The 15,821-nt window shown below is 42.2% G+C and overlaps 1 protein-coding gene across 4 annotated transcripts in view; it reads left to right on the top strand.

Moving 5' to 3' along the window:
* The first annotated feature begins 15,258 nt into the window (after nucleotides 1-15,258).
* The window catches only part of smarca2 (SWI/SNF related, matrix associated, actin dependent regulator of chromatin, subfamily a, member 2), a 46,442-nt gene continuing 45,879 nt past the window's right edge, over nucleotides 15,259-15,821 (top strand). For 2 of the 4 annotated variants that reach the window (XM_062543294.1, XM_062543290.1), the window contains exon 1: nucleotides 15,267-15,386. The gene's annotated coding sequence lies outside the window, so the exon portion shown is untranslated. Of the gene's footprint in view, nucleotides 15,387-15,821 lie in introns of all 4 variants that reach the window. The other 2 variants (XM_062543295.1, XM_062543291.1) reach the window with 2 other exon arrangements.

Below are 15,821 nucleotides of genomic sequence, written 5' to 3'. Positions count from 1 at the left end.
GACACGCCGTAACATGGCGGCCGAGGGCGTGCCTCGCCAGGGCTGCGCTCGGAGCCCTGCGTGTGAGACCTGTGGCTCCCCGACACTCGCGGCTGTTGCCTTTTCCCACCTCCATCCCTCACCCCCCACCCCGTACGCCTATCAAAGGATCACCTTTCTCAGGTGCCAGAGTCCCGCAGCTCATTTCCTGAACCCTTAACACCTATGAAACCCAACGGTTTGAGCACTGTCCAGAGACCATATCAAGGGTTCTGTTCCGTTTTGAAACAATAGTCCAGTAAATGACACAATTCATACAAATCCATAAAAACTCGTCAGGGTAGAAACGTCAGTGACTTTATTTCAGTGCTTGTTTCTCATTAGTCCTGAAATCTAATCATAGCAGATCACTGACACCTGTGTGTGAATATGTAGGGGTGGTCATTTTACAAAAAAAAAAATGGTGTTGAACATTTTCATATTCAGTGATATTTTACAATCTTAATTTCAGCTTCTATTTATCTATACATGTGTAATTAACGCAAGCACAGGTATTATTACTACTTTATTATGACTCATCACAGTATAATCATTAAGTATAACTTTTTGTATTTTTGTAACATTTTATTTTCACTCCAAAAAAATCACTGTCATTTCTCCCTTTGCTTTACTGCCTTTTCTTGTTTGTACTGTACATATTCATTCACCACATTTAAGTAAATTTCCACCTATTCAAATAAATTCTTCTGATATTGACTGTCTTCAGAGGAAACGTAAAATATGACATGATTTTTTTTTTAAAAAAAGAAAAAGAAAAAACCCAAGACACTGTTCACTGTTAGAATCTTCAATTTGCAGGGAGACTCTCTTAAATTGTGATTATTTTGTATTTTGTCAAGGAATATTGTTTGTGACAAAGAATAGAATCTTATTTTTATGAGCCTCAAGTCTCAAGATAAATGCTTTGTACTTTTCTATACCAGATATTTACTCACTGAAATATTATTTATAATTAAAATGAATTATTGCTATTGCAATTGCTATTTACAATTAATGGCTACACAGCATCTGTATCTTGCTAATCAACAGACTACTTGGTGTATATGTCAGCACAAAGTTGAATTGAGTGCAGAAGGTCATTTTCACCAACTCTAGGTGAACTAATGATAGACTTTTTTTTTTATTGAAATGTATAACAAACATAAACTTCTTATCTAGCAAATAAGTGGTTGAAATGATATAACACCTTTATACACACATTATAATTATAATATATGAGGCTGTGTAACAAATTAATGAAGAGCTGTGTGTTATTGCACTTCATGTGCCCTAAACCTGGTGAAATATGCATGAATGTGACTTTAATACACTCTGTGACCCTGAACTGAAACTGTTTCATTTTCTTTAAAACCTAATACAACGCCGTTGACAATAGGGTCAGGATAACCTCCACCACCTGAAAGGAAAATCACAAAATTAGCAACAACTGTTTTTCACGACAAGGCAGCTGTGTCTAGGTGTGACCGGATTTTTGGTCTCTTTTTTTTATGAGTATTCTACTACGTATGATCAGAAAATACCTATGAGAGAAAAAGCAAATGCAAAATACGTTACAGTGGACCAAAGTGTATTTGGCTGACCATGTGGAGGATGCACACATGACACACAAATCTGTGCATGACGCTGCACTGTGCGGACGGGGACGCAGGGTCATCGCCTGGAGGAGCTGAGGGCCGCAACACATCAATAAAACACCCATCTTTCACATGCAGAAATACCAAACTATCAGTCACACAGCGGGCAGTCCGGCGCAGTGTAAACGGCCTTTATACCTGATCGCAGAACCATCCAGAACATGTGTTTCCAAAATGTGTGTGACACCTTACCCACTCTCCAGCTTGCTTCTCCGGCAGTTCAAAGGACCTGTATGGCATTTAGTGTGTCTGTGCAGTGTCTTCTTCTTTTTTTTTTTTACTACAAAAAAATGAAGCGATAAAAAGTATGTACTTTGAACTTTTGTTGCATAGTTTTGTGTGTTGTCATAACCTCGCACGTAGGTTCAGTGATGAAGCACTATGCTTTTGTTATAATAGCTTGCCCACTTAGAAATCCAGTGTGATGAAATAATGTCAACATAAATGGTTTCTTAAAGATTGTTATGGTTGATACCGATCTCTTGGCATTTTATCAAATTATCCAAGATCTGAGAAGAATACACTTAATAGTTTTGACATACGTTTAATCCATCAATCTGTAAAATCTTATAAACATGCTGGTGCTATGTGCTAACGATGATCATTGTAATGACCAGCTCATTGCCATTGTGAGAATATGCTGTGTTTGTTCACAAAGGCCACTGCATAGAGGTACGGGTGCCATATCTATTGTTTCCAGATCAATCTTACTTTGTTGACATTCAGCAAGTCCATGTTGTTGAACAGTATTAACAATTATGGGCCTGCCACCATCGTGGCAATGTGGGCATGAAAATCAGCCTATATACCCTCAACCCCTCCCTCCCCATCAAAGCTGCCAGCTGGTCAGAATCTGACTTTTTGATCGTAAACTTGCCATGCATCTTAAATTCAAGACGATGACAACACCTGCATAGCGAGATCCCTCCGATATGCTTGGTGGCCATCTTAAAGCAAGCCAGATGCAAGAGAGGGGGGGAAAGTGACCAACATGAACAGACCCAGGTGATCTGAGCTGGGCAGGTCCCTGTTCTCCTGGTGAACTGTCTCTTTTATGATCCTGGGTCTGTGCTGAAAGTGATATGCGATACCTTTTCTCAAGGTTATCTGATGAAGAGAGCGAAAAGGGGAAATTTTACAGATGACTAATGGGGCTGTTTCACACTGTTGATAGTCTTGCCAGCCACTGAACTTGCAAATGCATCCCGTAAAGCTTGCCTGATGCCCTGGACTGGATCAGTGAGAGAGGAGGCATGGTGGTGTGTTCTAAATGTGATAGATTTTAGTGTCCAGCTCTTCTCCTCTCCTCCTCTTCTGTCTAAACACCTCAGAGTTAGTCATGTGATTTAGCTGACTCAGTAATAAGTATACTATACAACAGCTCTCCAGCAAGAGATCAATGCTCATGTCATTTATATTAATATCACTATCACTTTGAACTAACATTTTGTTCAAGTAAGAATGGAAAAACACAAAATGTTTAATTTGCCATTAAATGTCAGCCATGCCGTTAAATAATTTCAGAATAAAGTAAAAATGCAAAACACTGCTATCAATCGAGGATGACTTTTATCTCTATTTTGCACTACAGTAGTTGTATCACTGACCACTCCTTGCACCCCATTAGATCTGTGCAATCTGTGTACTTCATAAATCAGCAGATAGCACACATAAAGATATTTAGTGGACTCATTTGGGTAGTATGTGGTTACGGAGGCAGAAAGAATGATAAAAAAAAAAAAAAACATACTCACCCGGTATCGGTCGCATAAAGCCCTTTCACAGCACATTAGCCTGCGAGACACACAGCTGCTAGAGTACTCTCAGACTCCCGATAGTTCACGATTCCTCGCAGTTCAAATGCACCGAGCTCTCGGGGGGATTATTACCGAGCAACTACAGTTAATATTTGCCCTCGAAATGGCCAATAAAAAGGGAGATGAATGACATCAATCTGTACAGCTGGTTGCAGATTTTTCATTTAGGAGCCTTGGTGTACTTCTGCAGACGGAACAGGGACTTGTTTAGTGACGTTTGTGTATTTTTAACCTTTACTCACCCCCTGGGTCCAACCAACAGATTTCACATAATTTCGAAAGGAATATAGCTTCACCTGCTATTAAATCTCTCTGGAGTATAACTCCGGATTGTAAATGCATGACACAGATATAGGACACTTGTTAGGCATTCTGTCTTTGTTTGCTGACAAACATGTATCAGTTAGTGGATGATTTGCATTGCTTTTTTAAAAAGTGGCACCAATTGAAGAGTTTTTGCATGAGGCTCATGTGTTTGATAAAGTGCAGATGTCACATTGTGTTTACTCAGTGCTGTCATGTTGAGGGATGTTGTTATAAGGCTGGCAGACAGGCAGCATCGTGCACGTCGTGCCTGAGCAGTTGTGTTGGTAGTTTGACACAGCAAATGCAACTATGGAGGAAACAAATGGCTTGATTTGGCTCTGGCTTTGTGTGAACACTTTCACTATTCCTTTTGGCATCATTGCTCTACCTTTGCTCTGCCTTTTGTGAGTGAAGTTTCATTCATTGGAAAGTTTACCATAACAATACTTTGTTTGACTTGCCTTTATTTTTAAAATGCCTGCATTCAAACTTCACAGGCATATCATAAGTGCATACTGTATTCATAAAACATCTTCACACGCAGATTTTCTTCAGAAAGGAATTCATTAAGGAAAGTCAGTTTTTCTTCAGCTGTCGGTTTTTCCTTAGAACATGAACAATATTATAACTTATTAAGGAAAATACAGGCACGTGTTTGTACAACAACACAGCTTAAAGGGTACAGTTTCTTTTTATACAAAATCAGTATTTATCATTAAACACTGTGACCTGGGACATGTTGTGCACTCCTTATGTCAATTGTATATGTGTAAACAGAACTGTAAGCTGCCAACTCTGGAGGAATAACAACCACGTGTAAAAGTAACCTGGAAATAAATGAACTCTATCCATGAACTTGGTACTTCTCTTTTGTGTGCACTCTACTGTATATTTACACATGATTTCAGTGGACAAACATGTAATGGGAGACTGGACACACACACCCCCCTTACTTTGACTGTTGTGGTGAATATGCATGTCAATGGCCGTATCTGAATATTAAAATGACTATGTGGTGACCGAGAGGCCGCAGACACACAAACTGACAGAGTGGATTCAGTATAGTCAATATTATAGACACAGCCTTCTGGGTTGATGAAATTAAACATCAGGTGCATGATTCATGGTTTACATTGGAAATCAAGGAAAAGATTATGGCTACTGGTACAGTTTATTTAGCCACTAGACCATGTGACTAAATAGACGTTTTATTGTTATTCTTTGGAATAGTTTTGTCATGGCACACATTGTTTTGCTTTGTGTGAAATGCAGAAAACACACCCACCCCATATCTATCCAAACAGTGCAGTTCATGCATAAGATGGCGGCTGCAACTATTCAAACTTTTTTCCCCCCTCGTTTGACACACTCAGAAAAAAAATGAGACAAATTGACATTTTTGTCCGCTTTTGTCTCCCACATGTCAAACTCTGGTGGTAACCTGCGCCAAGATTGATTCCACTTTTCAAACACAAGGGTGAACAGACAAAAGGACATGTCAACTCTGACTGCCGATGAGCTCCGCTTGGGGCCAAATTCCATTTATGCTGGCTGGCTGATATTCAAGGATGGGAGACAAACTAGCAGCTCATTTCTGAAGTGCACTTGGCTTGAGAAGAGGGGGGAGCAAGGGAGAAGGAGAGGAGAGGGGAGAAAAGAGTAGGAGTAAGAGGAGGAGAAGGAGGAGGAGGGGAGCTGTCCGCCCCTGCTCAAAGGCAAGCCGAAATAAAACAACTCAAATGGACATTTTTCAACCTGGCCGCTGACACGATGGCTTATCTCTCCGGCAGAGGAGTGCGGAGGCTGGTTACATGCCTCGGTGACACCGGCACACAAGTCTCAGACAGTGAGGGGAGGAGGAGGTGGTGGGGTTGGGGAGGGTTAACAGACAAGTGTGACCCTGCCCACTGCCCCCCCCCCCCCCCACAAAAGAAAAACTCCCAACCAAACTCCAAACCCACACACACCCCCTTGCCTTCCATTCATCATAAGCCAGCCTATCTGCATCATGCTATATTCCAATAAAGCCTCGTGAAACCAGAGCTGATTTCTTGCTAAATTCCGACATTAGTCACAGGCACATATTTCAGGCTTAAGGAAGCCTATGGGGAGTAATTGAGGTGAGATGAGGTTGGGAGGGGAGAAGGTGTGTGTGTGTGTGTGTGGGGGGGGGGGGGGGGGTGTTGTTGGAAATTGAGCCCTAGCTGGGTGCTGAGCTCACTCAAGTTTAAGTGCGTTTGTTTGGGCGTCGGTTAAGAGGGGTCTACTGCTACTAGATCAGTGCCTGAAATGTCCCTGGTGATGTGTTTTTGTCCCCCCGTAACTAGCCTCTGAGGTTTCGGTGAGAACTCAGTGAGTGATCTCTGCGCTGAACACCTCGGGTTTGCAAACGAATGAGGTTCTGAGGGCCATTACCAGATGTTTTAAGACGTCTAATGGTTACTAGACGGGTTTTTAATTGTTGGGGGTCTTTCACATTTTTCCCCCCTCTCTCACTAACCATTCTTCATTCCAAACGATCACATTTCGTTTGGGGTGCGCTCGATGTACGCAACAGGGCAATGTGTCGCCAGCAAGGTACTTAAGATCCACGCTGATATTTGATAGAATGCTTAATCGCTGCCTGGGCAGACACAGGCAAATGGCACCCTGTAATAGCTGCGGCAGATTGGATTCCACCTCTTCCATACTGCAGCCGCCGTTTCGGAGGGGACACTTCTTTGATTGGCTCTTACGAGCGTCTCTCCGGTGCACCCAATCCTTCTTCATCACTCCAACTTTCAACGCGATACTAACAGCCCAACGGCCTCTCGCTCTCTCTTGGCAGCCATCATGTGCAATTCTAGATGACTCCTCTCGTTTCCCTTTTCGTCGGCGAAAAAGGAATCATTCCCACTCCGCTCAGCTGCCATGTGTCTGCAACTGACTCAGCGAGCGCCACAACATGAGTCTCGCCGATGCCGTCTGTGGCTTTTTTGTCCGAAACCAAAACGAGCCGTTTTAGCGGACTCCTGGCTGGCGCGGTGGCGCAGGCTGAACTCTGGGTGAACTGGTTGTTAATGATTGGGGATACAGATACAGTGGAGAAAATGAGGGAGCTTGGGAATCCCCAGGAGTCTTGTTATGTTATTTTATGCATTTACCCAGAGAGGGCCCATGTGTTGCAAGAGAAAGCAGACACAACAATGTTATTTCTTTCACGTCTCTATGAAAATCAAGAGCGATTGTTTGGAAAGCTACAGTTATGTTTATTATTTGTTGACCTTGATAGTTCACCAAAGATGGCTTGTCATCCTTGCTGCGCCATTTATGATTTAAAAAAAAAAAGAAAAAGCAAAAAAGAAGAGGGTAGGAGAAAACTAAGCAGGTAAAAAAAATATGAAAGAAAAACAAAGCTTCCAGCGCAAAGGTGGGAACATTGTCGACAAGGTAACAGCGAGAGATGTCTTTCAACATCTGTGGAAATATGCAAACATCCCACTGCCGTGGCTACCAGGATCCTTACTCACCTGCAAAGTCTCAAGTCGGTGCAGTTCTCCAAGCTGGCCTGGCCTGTATTAGCCTGCTAATGGGAGTGGGGCTGGGGGTGGATTGGGTGAGTATAAGTAATGAGTGTGACAGGCTTTGGGTGATTAATGGGAACGCTTTGACAGGGCCAACCTGGCATCCGCTTTCAGCCGCACTCGTCACCAAGGGGCACCTGTGCTGCCTCGCCGCCAAACCCCACCCCCCTATCCCCTTATCAGACTATCAAGGAACAGGCTTGTCCCCCACCTCCCCAAACCACTTTCTCTAACTGTCCTCCACTTGATCTCCCTCTCCCTCCCACTGTCCTCCACTCTATCCATCTCTCTCTTTCAATCTATCTTCCTCCTGATAATTTGTCTCACTCTTTCTCTGTATCCCTCTGTCTCTGTTTACCTCTCTCTCTCTGTGTCATCACTTTATCTCTGTGGAATAACGACAACCTGAGTAGTGTGCTATTATCGTGTACATTCAAGACACCCACTTGGGTTTCTCATTGGTAGCTATTAGTTCTTAGGTTTGAAGGATAAGGTAATAGGATCCCTGCTCTAAAGTCTGAAGAGATATTTCCTGACTCTTCATTGGTGATACATCACTGTACCTTCCGCTAGCGAGACAGCCAGAGGGAGATCTGGTTGATGATCTCTAATTCTTCATCTGTAATAAAGCCTGCACTTTCACTACACTCCTCTGCGTGTGTGTTCATGTGTCAGTTGTGTGATAGACTGCTTAAGATGTCTTCATTTGTGTGTAGGGTGTTTATTTCTTGCCAATAGCAGTGGTCTACATTGATGTGGTTTTTCAGAACATCTTGCTTGATTTGTTGATATTGCATGGATAAGCACACTGTACAGGCACACAAAGAAATTACAGTACATGGAATGGAAAGGCACAGTGCCTGAGGAATTCACATCTGAAATTTCACTTCATTTGTGTGTGTGTGTGTGCGTGTGTGTGTGTGTGTGTGTGTGTGTGTGTGTGTGTGTGTGTTCCTACACAACTTTATGAAAGTATCAAAAGTAGATAAAAGAAAGACAGGATCTATCAACATCATAACTTTTCTCATTCAGAAATCTAAATTGTGCGTGGGGGTCAAAGTGCCAACTGTTTCAATTATGTTTAAGAGAGTGTTGAGTTGTTTTAACAGTGTAACTCACTGTTGCTTTCTTTGGGTGATTAATGGACAGGTTTGTGCTGGCCATGACAGTCCTCTGTTCAAACAGCAAAGACTACTGCTCCACAATGAGAAAGATTCCAGGGCAAGCGTTCAAATGTTTTTGGCTCCGACCCAAGCTCTTCTGCAATCATTCTTTATATTGAAAGAATTGAGCCATACAGACACTCACACAGAGCTTGCAATTGAACAGAGGCCAACCTAAATCCATACATTAACATGTCATTATCTGTTATATTTTGTATTTCATAATTTTTCTTTACGGAATACAATTGATGCTGATTAATGAGAATAGCTTATTCAAGTCCCAAAGTATTCAAATAGCTTATTAATGAGATGATGAACTCAGGTAGGTTTGAGTTGTATGAAGTATCACATGCATCAATTAAGAAAAAAAATGATTCAGTAAGCAGTAAAATAACAACAAATGCTGTGAGATGTCTTTATCTCTTTTCCTGAATGATGACAGAGCAAGAACTAAATCGGTGCTGATATGACCCTGGAAGAGAGCAAATCCTGCCTGTCTTTTTTTCCTCTCTCCTGCCTTTTTATGATGGAGAGTATTTGATTACCATTTGTGCCAGAAAAGTTTTATCCTTCCTCACAACTGTGAGAGTGGAGCACGCATTTCATTGAATCCAGGTGTCACCTTTTACCAGGTCTTTCCATGAAGGGCCCGGTTAAGAGACTGTGTTTTAATAGAGACTTTTCTCGAAATGACTCCCTCTCTCCAAGTGTTCAAGATACAACATGAGTGGGCTGGGCAGTGAGGGGGGTGGGGGGTGTCCACCGATTCTCTCGAGTCGAGCGGCACCATTTTTCAACAAACTCTCGTTTGATTTACAGGGAACAATTGACCAGAACATGGAGGATAAGCCTGGCCTAAGTCTTACATGTAGCCTGTGAGGTTCTGAGCTAATAGCGTGAGTAGCCCAAAGCAGTATATCTTTCTCGAGATGAATGACACGTTAGCGAGACAGCCAACCGTTCTTTTTCCACCATACCACGTCAGCACTTTTTGTCAGGTAGGCAGACTTGGATGAAGTTATGCCATCAGTCATAAATCTGTGGCTAACCCTTCTTTTCAAGAAATCTACACGGAAAAAGATATTGGGAGACGCATTCATGTTGTGCAACTCAGTCGATTTCTAAATAAAAATGAGTTAAAGATATGAACTGACATATACTGTATCACTGTTTCTTCAATTCAAAAAAGTAATACAACACTAGGTCTTTGGGTGAAAAGGTTAAATACACACACCAATGCAAAACAGAGAGAGGGTGAGAGAGAGACAGAGAGAGAGAGAGAGATATCTCTGGTGCTTTTTTTTTTTTTTTTTAAAGCTGCCAGCATCGGACATGAGAATGTTGAGGATTTGCCTTTTGAAAGGCAGAAGGAAGGAGGGGTTGCCATGCTGGCTGTGTACAGAGGAATCCCAAATTAATTACAGTACAGAGAGCCTGTCACTCCATGAGAGGCCCCAACAAAGCCGGCAAGGGGACCTGAACCGTGAAGCGCGGAGGTAAACACTTAACTCACACATTGTGCCACAAAATGGCACCTGAGCCCCTGTCAAAAGACAAGTGCTGTTATGTCTACATGCTGCTGGCCTGCAATTGCCAAGAAACAAATCTGTCAGTACCCACAAAACGAGCTAAGCTCACCGACATTGTATCAAATCTCCCAGGTTTGACAAAGCATTCCAGGCAAATGTGTTTGCATGTTTCCGCTAAATTTAGACTTATCTATTCTTTCAGCAAGGCAAAAGGTCACATTCTCTGAGGTGGTATAATTACTCATTAGTATTTAGGGATACCTGTTCTTTTTCCATGACATAGAAAACACAACAATCGACCGCAGTGCTGAACATATTGGAAATGTTTTGACTATGTCTAATAAAGCAATTTCACGGAAAACTTAATCTCTCTTGTCAAAACTTTTCCATGGTCCCCTATCTTCTCTAAAACTGCAGGTGACCTCTAACCTTTTGAACTAATGGGCCTGACTTTTCACCTCTGACTAGCATCCATTACATGTGAAAGGTCAGAAGCAAATCAGAGCCTCTCTAGAACAAACACAGGCCGGCCTCTTTGAGATTAAATATCTTAATCGGCCAAATGTCATTTAGTCAACACAGGCATATGCATGACAGCTTCAGATACTGCAACAGTGTCACCATAACTGTGTGTGTGCATACTCACAAAATAGAGATGTGTTCGTCCAGTCATCTGAAAAGACAAGCGTTTGTTGCTGGCTCATGTTCTTTTGGGCACACACTCATATGGGTTCTCTCTCTCTCTCTCACACACACCACAGACACACACACACATACACACACACATACAGACACACAGACACACACACACACACACACACACACACACACACACACACACAGACACACACAGACACACACACACATTTAAGAAGCTTGTCACACTGTAGCCGTGTCAGAGCAATGGTGTTGCTGCTGAGTGGATGAAGAATGATGCCGTTAAGATGAAGTGGCTTTAATGGCTCACAGATGGTCCAGCTCGCTGGTGGTGGGTAGGTATTCAGCTGACATCATCCGCCAAGAGCCGAAAGCATTCACTGTGACAACTTCAAAACATATTGAGTGTTAACACTTGCCAGAGACGGCTTGATACAAGATTGGAAGCGAGTGCAACTTTTCACGCTCCCCCCCACCCCCCAGATCTCCCTCAGATTAAATCCTCATCGTGGTGATCTTTCTCATTGTATCATGCGAGGAAACAGAAATGGATCTCAGGAATTCTTTACACTCCTGTGTCAACCCCAAACATAACTGAACGCAGATGTGAAAGGATGCTGTGTGCTCAATGTATAAAATGAAGCTACTGCTTTCTACAGTGCACTTGACACTTTATTACCTGGCTGAGTACTTATTTATTCTGCTCCACACTACTGCATATTGCATTACCAAAAGAAAAAAAAGAAGTCAGTAGGAAGCAATATTCTTTCGAATGAGTTCTTTCCCCCCCTTAGTGAAATCTATCTATGGGTTAGTGTCAGTGGCCTGACTGGAGAGCAGAGATGGCGGCTTCGGTGTCTACAGTAGTGCTCTCCAGCAGATGTCGGGCAGGTTGCGATAACGAACGGCGGAGCGGAGCGGAGGCAGCCGGCCGTAGCGTGGCGTGGCGCGGCGGAGGATAATGGTGAGTGGCAGAGCACCTGCAACAAAGGCAAACTACAAAGGGAGCGTCCGTGACAGCACTTCCTCTCCTCCGGCCCTTTGGACATGACCCCTCAGGAATCCCAGCACCAGCTTGGAAAAAGATTTCCAGCCGCCGCCGCTGCTTCAGAGGGGCCTGGAGGGTGAAGGGGGGGTGGGGTGGGGCGGAGGGGGGTCTCCCTAGAGGCTGCTTAAAGCTGCCGCTTGCAAATTGAGTACCGGTGCACCGAATCCAGAGAGGTGAAGTGTGTCTGTGTATGTATGTGTGTGTGTGTGTGTGTGTGTGTGTGTGTTTTGGTGGGGTGGGGGGAGGTCGAGTGATGGAGGGCACTGCCGCACCTGCCCGTAAATTCTGGCCGAGTTTTCCTTTCAAGAGGAGGACACGAAGAGGAGGAGATAAATGATAAACACGGGCCGGGGGTCCGCAGGATGAAAAAGCAGAGGAGCAGCCGATGGGCCACGGGGGAGGCTTGAGGAGGCTCTTTATTGCGCGGAGGTGGCCCGGCCGGACACCTCGGAGAGGCAGAAGTCAAGCGCGCGGATGCTCCGCGAGGTGACTTTGTGTCTTTGGTTTCTTTATCCCGAGAGGAGCAGACATATATAGCCCGGCTTTACAAGATTATAAAAGGAACTGAATTTTGGGGCTAATGCACTGTGATTCATTGGTGCTGTTGCCACACCGAAAGCAAAGCTATACCTGAACACACACACCAAAACATGCAATTATCGTCAAAGAAATGTAAAAAAAAACTATATATATTATTACTTTGTGGTGTGAGCTGAGACAAATATACCTTTTATATATACCAAACTAGATACATTTAATCACATGCATTTTATTTCATATAAGCATATGCCTGTAAAATGTCATTGAATAAACTGACTCATTCTGAACAGACAACGACACCTTCTAAAGGCTGTAGCAGCACACAGATGTAAATGTGAAAGGCTGCAACAGGAGGGTTATCCACCTGGAACTTGCAAGTAAACCACATCCAATGATGTCAAATAAACAAAGCACTTGTGTCACATGTAAAACTAAATATAACATATCTTCTATTTGCTCACACCCAGAATGCACATTCTAAACAAAATACAGGATGTAACCCGGCATTAAACATATCTTGCATCTATGCAAACATTTCCTGAAGAGTTAGGGGAAGGAAAATTACTGGAGTAGTCATCATTCCACAAATAACCACCCTTTCAATTAATATATTACTTCACACAAAACACATTTTTAAACATAAACGGTGTGCTGTAAAAAATAAACTTCAAATGTTCAAAAGTTTACGGGTTGATTGATTGCATGTTTATTGAATACATTTTTAAAAGATATGTCTTTATGGTGTTGTGTGTGAACTGCATATAATTCTAACGAGTGGGCCTATATCTCACAATGATATTTTGTACCAATAATTTAATGTTCTGTCAGGTTTTGAATATTTTCATGGTGGTTAAGTGTAAAGAGACATAGGTTTCAAGGTCAGTGATAACCACAACCACTGGTAGTTTTCCTATCAAACGACTTCTGGCCAGACATTTCCTGGTAAATAAATCTGAAGTGGTGGTTTCAACCACTTGGATCAATTAGGGCTTTTTATTTGCTTGTATTTACATTCCGGAACCAAAAGCGCATCCTATTTGAAAAGGCCAGGAGAGGAGATAATTGTTAGAGCAGTCAGGACGGAATGATCGCAAAGTGCTTTGTTTATTTGTTAAAGGGGTTAGTCAAATTTTCTTTCATTGCAACCCTTGCCAGTGTGTCCCTTGTCGCATGATTCTAGTGAAGGATCATTAGATATCCATCTGGACATCCTTGTCATTTTAAATAATCTGACAATGCTGTCCATGAGCAGGCTCACATGTTATCTGCCCTTTATACAGAGTAAAGAGATAAAAAAAAAAAAGGGGAAATATATTCACGTTCTGTTCAGAATTATTTTTACTATTCTGTTTTATCTTGTCAATGGCAGATTTGACCCCTTTTCACTAGTGGGGGAAAAAAGTATATATATATATATATATATATAAAATATATTTAAAAAAAACATATAGCAAATAAATACACTGTCTCGGCTGCTGAATGTTGCGTGTGTTTGTTGGTGTATGCATAAAAAGCAGATGCTATCTAAGCCTTGAGCTGTGAGCAATGAGCATACACCTGCGAGAGAGGTCAGTCATCATGCGGTTGGTTGGCGCATGCTTTGCTTGATAAGGACTCTACCACAGCTCCATCATCTGTCATTCTAACGCTGACTTGATTATAAACAACTCACTGATACAATCTCACAGGTGGAACACAGTAGGAAAATTGTTGGTTGATAGCCCCCCCCCCCCCCACACACACACACACACACACCACCACCACCACCACACTCACAGCATTTTTATTTTGATAAGCCTGCAGGCCTATCTGAATTATAGAAATTAGCACTTTCAATTGTTTATTTCAATCTTCTTTTTTTTTTACACTCAATTAGCAACTTCACTTTGAGAAACACAGTGTGGCCCTTTTTTAAGAGTGGCCGACTAAAACTGATGCTAAGAAATATGTTTTCATGAAAAAATATGTTTTATGAAAAAAGTGATGAAGTCGCTGTTTTATGATATTAGGCTACTCACCTATGTCTTGATGTCAGTTAAAATAAAGTGTGCTTACAAGCTTCCGGGAAATACATTCAATCTGAGTCATGAATTAATGCTTTATTTGTAGCAATTTGTGCAGCTGCATCGCTGTGACGGTTTTCGTATCATGCAAATATCTTACAGTAGGTGTTTTTAATAGCTTTTCAGGTAATGCAGTATTATCTACACAATGCAAATTTTAGTTGTCGCCTTTCAATCATTGACTGATGGAAAAGTTTGTTTAAGCGATGTTTAAACAAATTGATTCAGCGATTTCCAGCGCCTAACCCTGGCGCTTTTCAGTGGTGTCTTTCATGAACCTCTGCTGCCATCGTGTGGTTAGGTCATACCATCATCCGTCACACAATGTTGCCTGTTTGCCGTCTGTGTAGGCCATGATATTTGCCAATTTATATTTTATATTTCGAAATCCAAAAACTACAGCAGTAGCTGTGCACTCTTTAAATGAAAAACCGCAGACAGCAATATGCAAGACAGTGCCATAAGGATAGGCTATTATTAGGCCTTCTGACAGTCTCTCTGCAGACCACCTGTTTATCCACCCCTGACATCTGCGTGTGAGGAATAAGGTAAACACTAGAGTAGACAGCTCTCTCGTGAGTAAGGAAATTATGTGACATTTTTGAAGTGGTGTTTTCAAACGATGACCGGGTCACCGAAAGCAAAATTACACAGGTGACATGGGGACAGCCAGTGCGTTCTCCTCCCCTCTGCTCAAAATGGGTGTCTGTCTATCTGGCAGTCCCTCACCCAGTGCAGACAGTCTGCCAACAACTGTTCCAGTAGATTCGGAGCTCGTCTACAGAACCCATACAGCACCGCCCAGTAGAACAACATTTGGAATAGATGTACTTCTCAACCAATCGTAGCGCAATATGGAGAGTATTTCCTGCCTTTTTAACAAATCAGAAATAGATACACAAAAAAAATCCAAACTTGAACATGTCAGCAAAACAGAGGGGGAGGGGATCAACTGATAGCTGCAGTCATATTTGAAGCTCAAATTATGATCTGAGGTTTCTAAATCGATTATTTTCCCAAGAAAAAGGTAAATTATGTTTAGTTTACTTGAACATTTAGACAATAACACTTTTATATATGCTTTTCATGTGAGACATACATTATTCATAACTAACGGTTTTCAGTAAGTTACCTGTTAGATAGCTTACTGCCATAGACTTGTATGCTAGATACAAAGCTAACGTTACCTAGCCTGTGCCTCAGCTAGCCAACATAACTTACAGTAACAGTTGCTAGGGTAGAGTTAGCTATCTAGCTAGCTTGCTAAAGAGTTGCTAACTAACCTACGGTCGTGCTATGTAAAGCTACCGTGCTAGCTAGCTTGTATGAAACTTTGAAAAGAGTCGAATGTTTAGCAAATAGGAAACGAATAATGATTATCTAGCGTACGCATATTGAATGTATCGTGTCCGCGTCGATGTATGGTCGTATATAATCCACATGAATTGGCTGCAATTGCGAA

Source organism: Sardina pilchardus, chromosome 8 (genome assembly GCF_963854185.1).
Source record: "Sardina pilchardus chromosome 8, fSarPil1.1, whole genome shotgun sequence".
Taxonomy (NCBI): domain Eukaryota; kingdom Metazoa; phylum Chordata; class Actinopteri; order Clupeiformes; family Clupeidae; genus Sardina; species Sardina pilchardus.
This window is presented reverse-complemented; position numbering and strand designations above follow the sequence as displayed.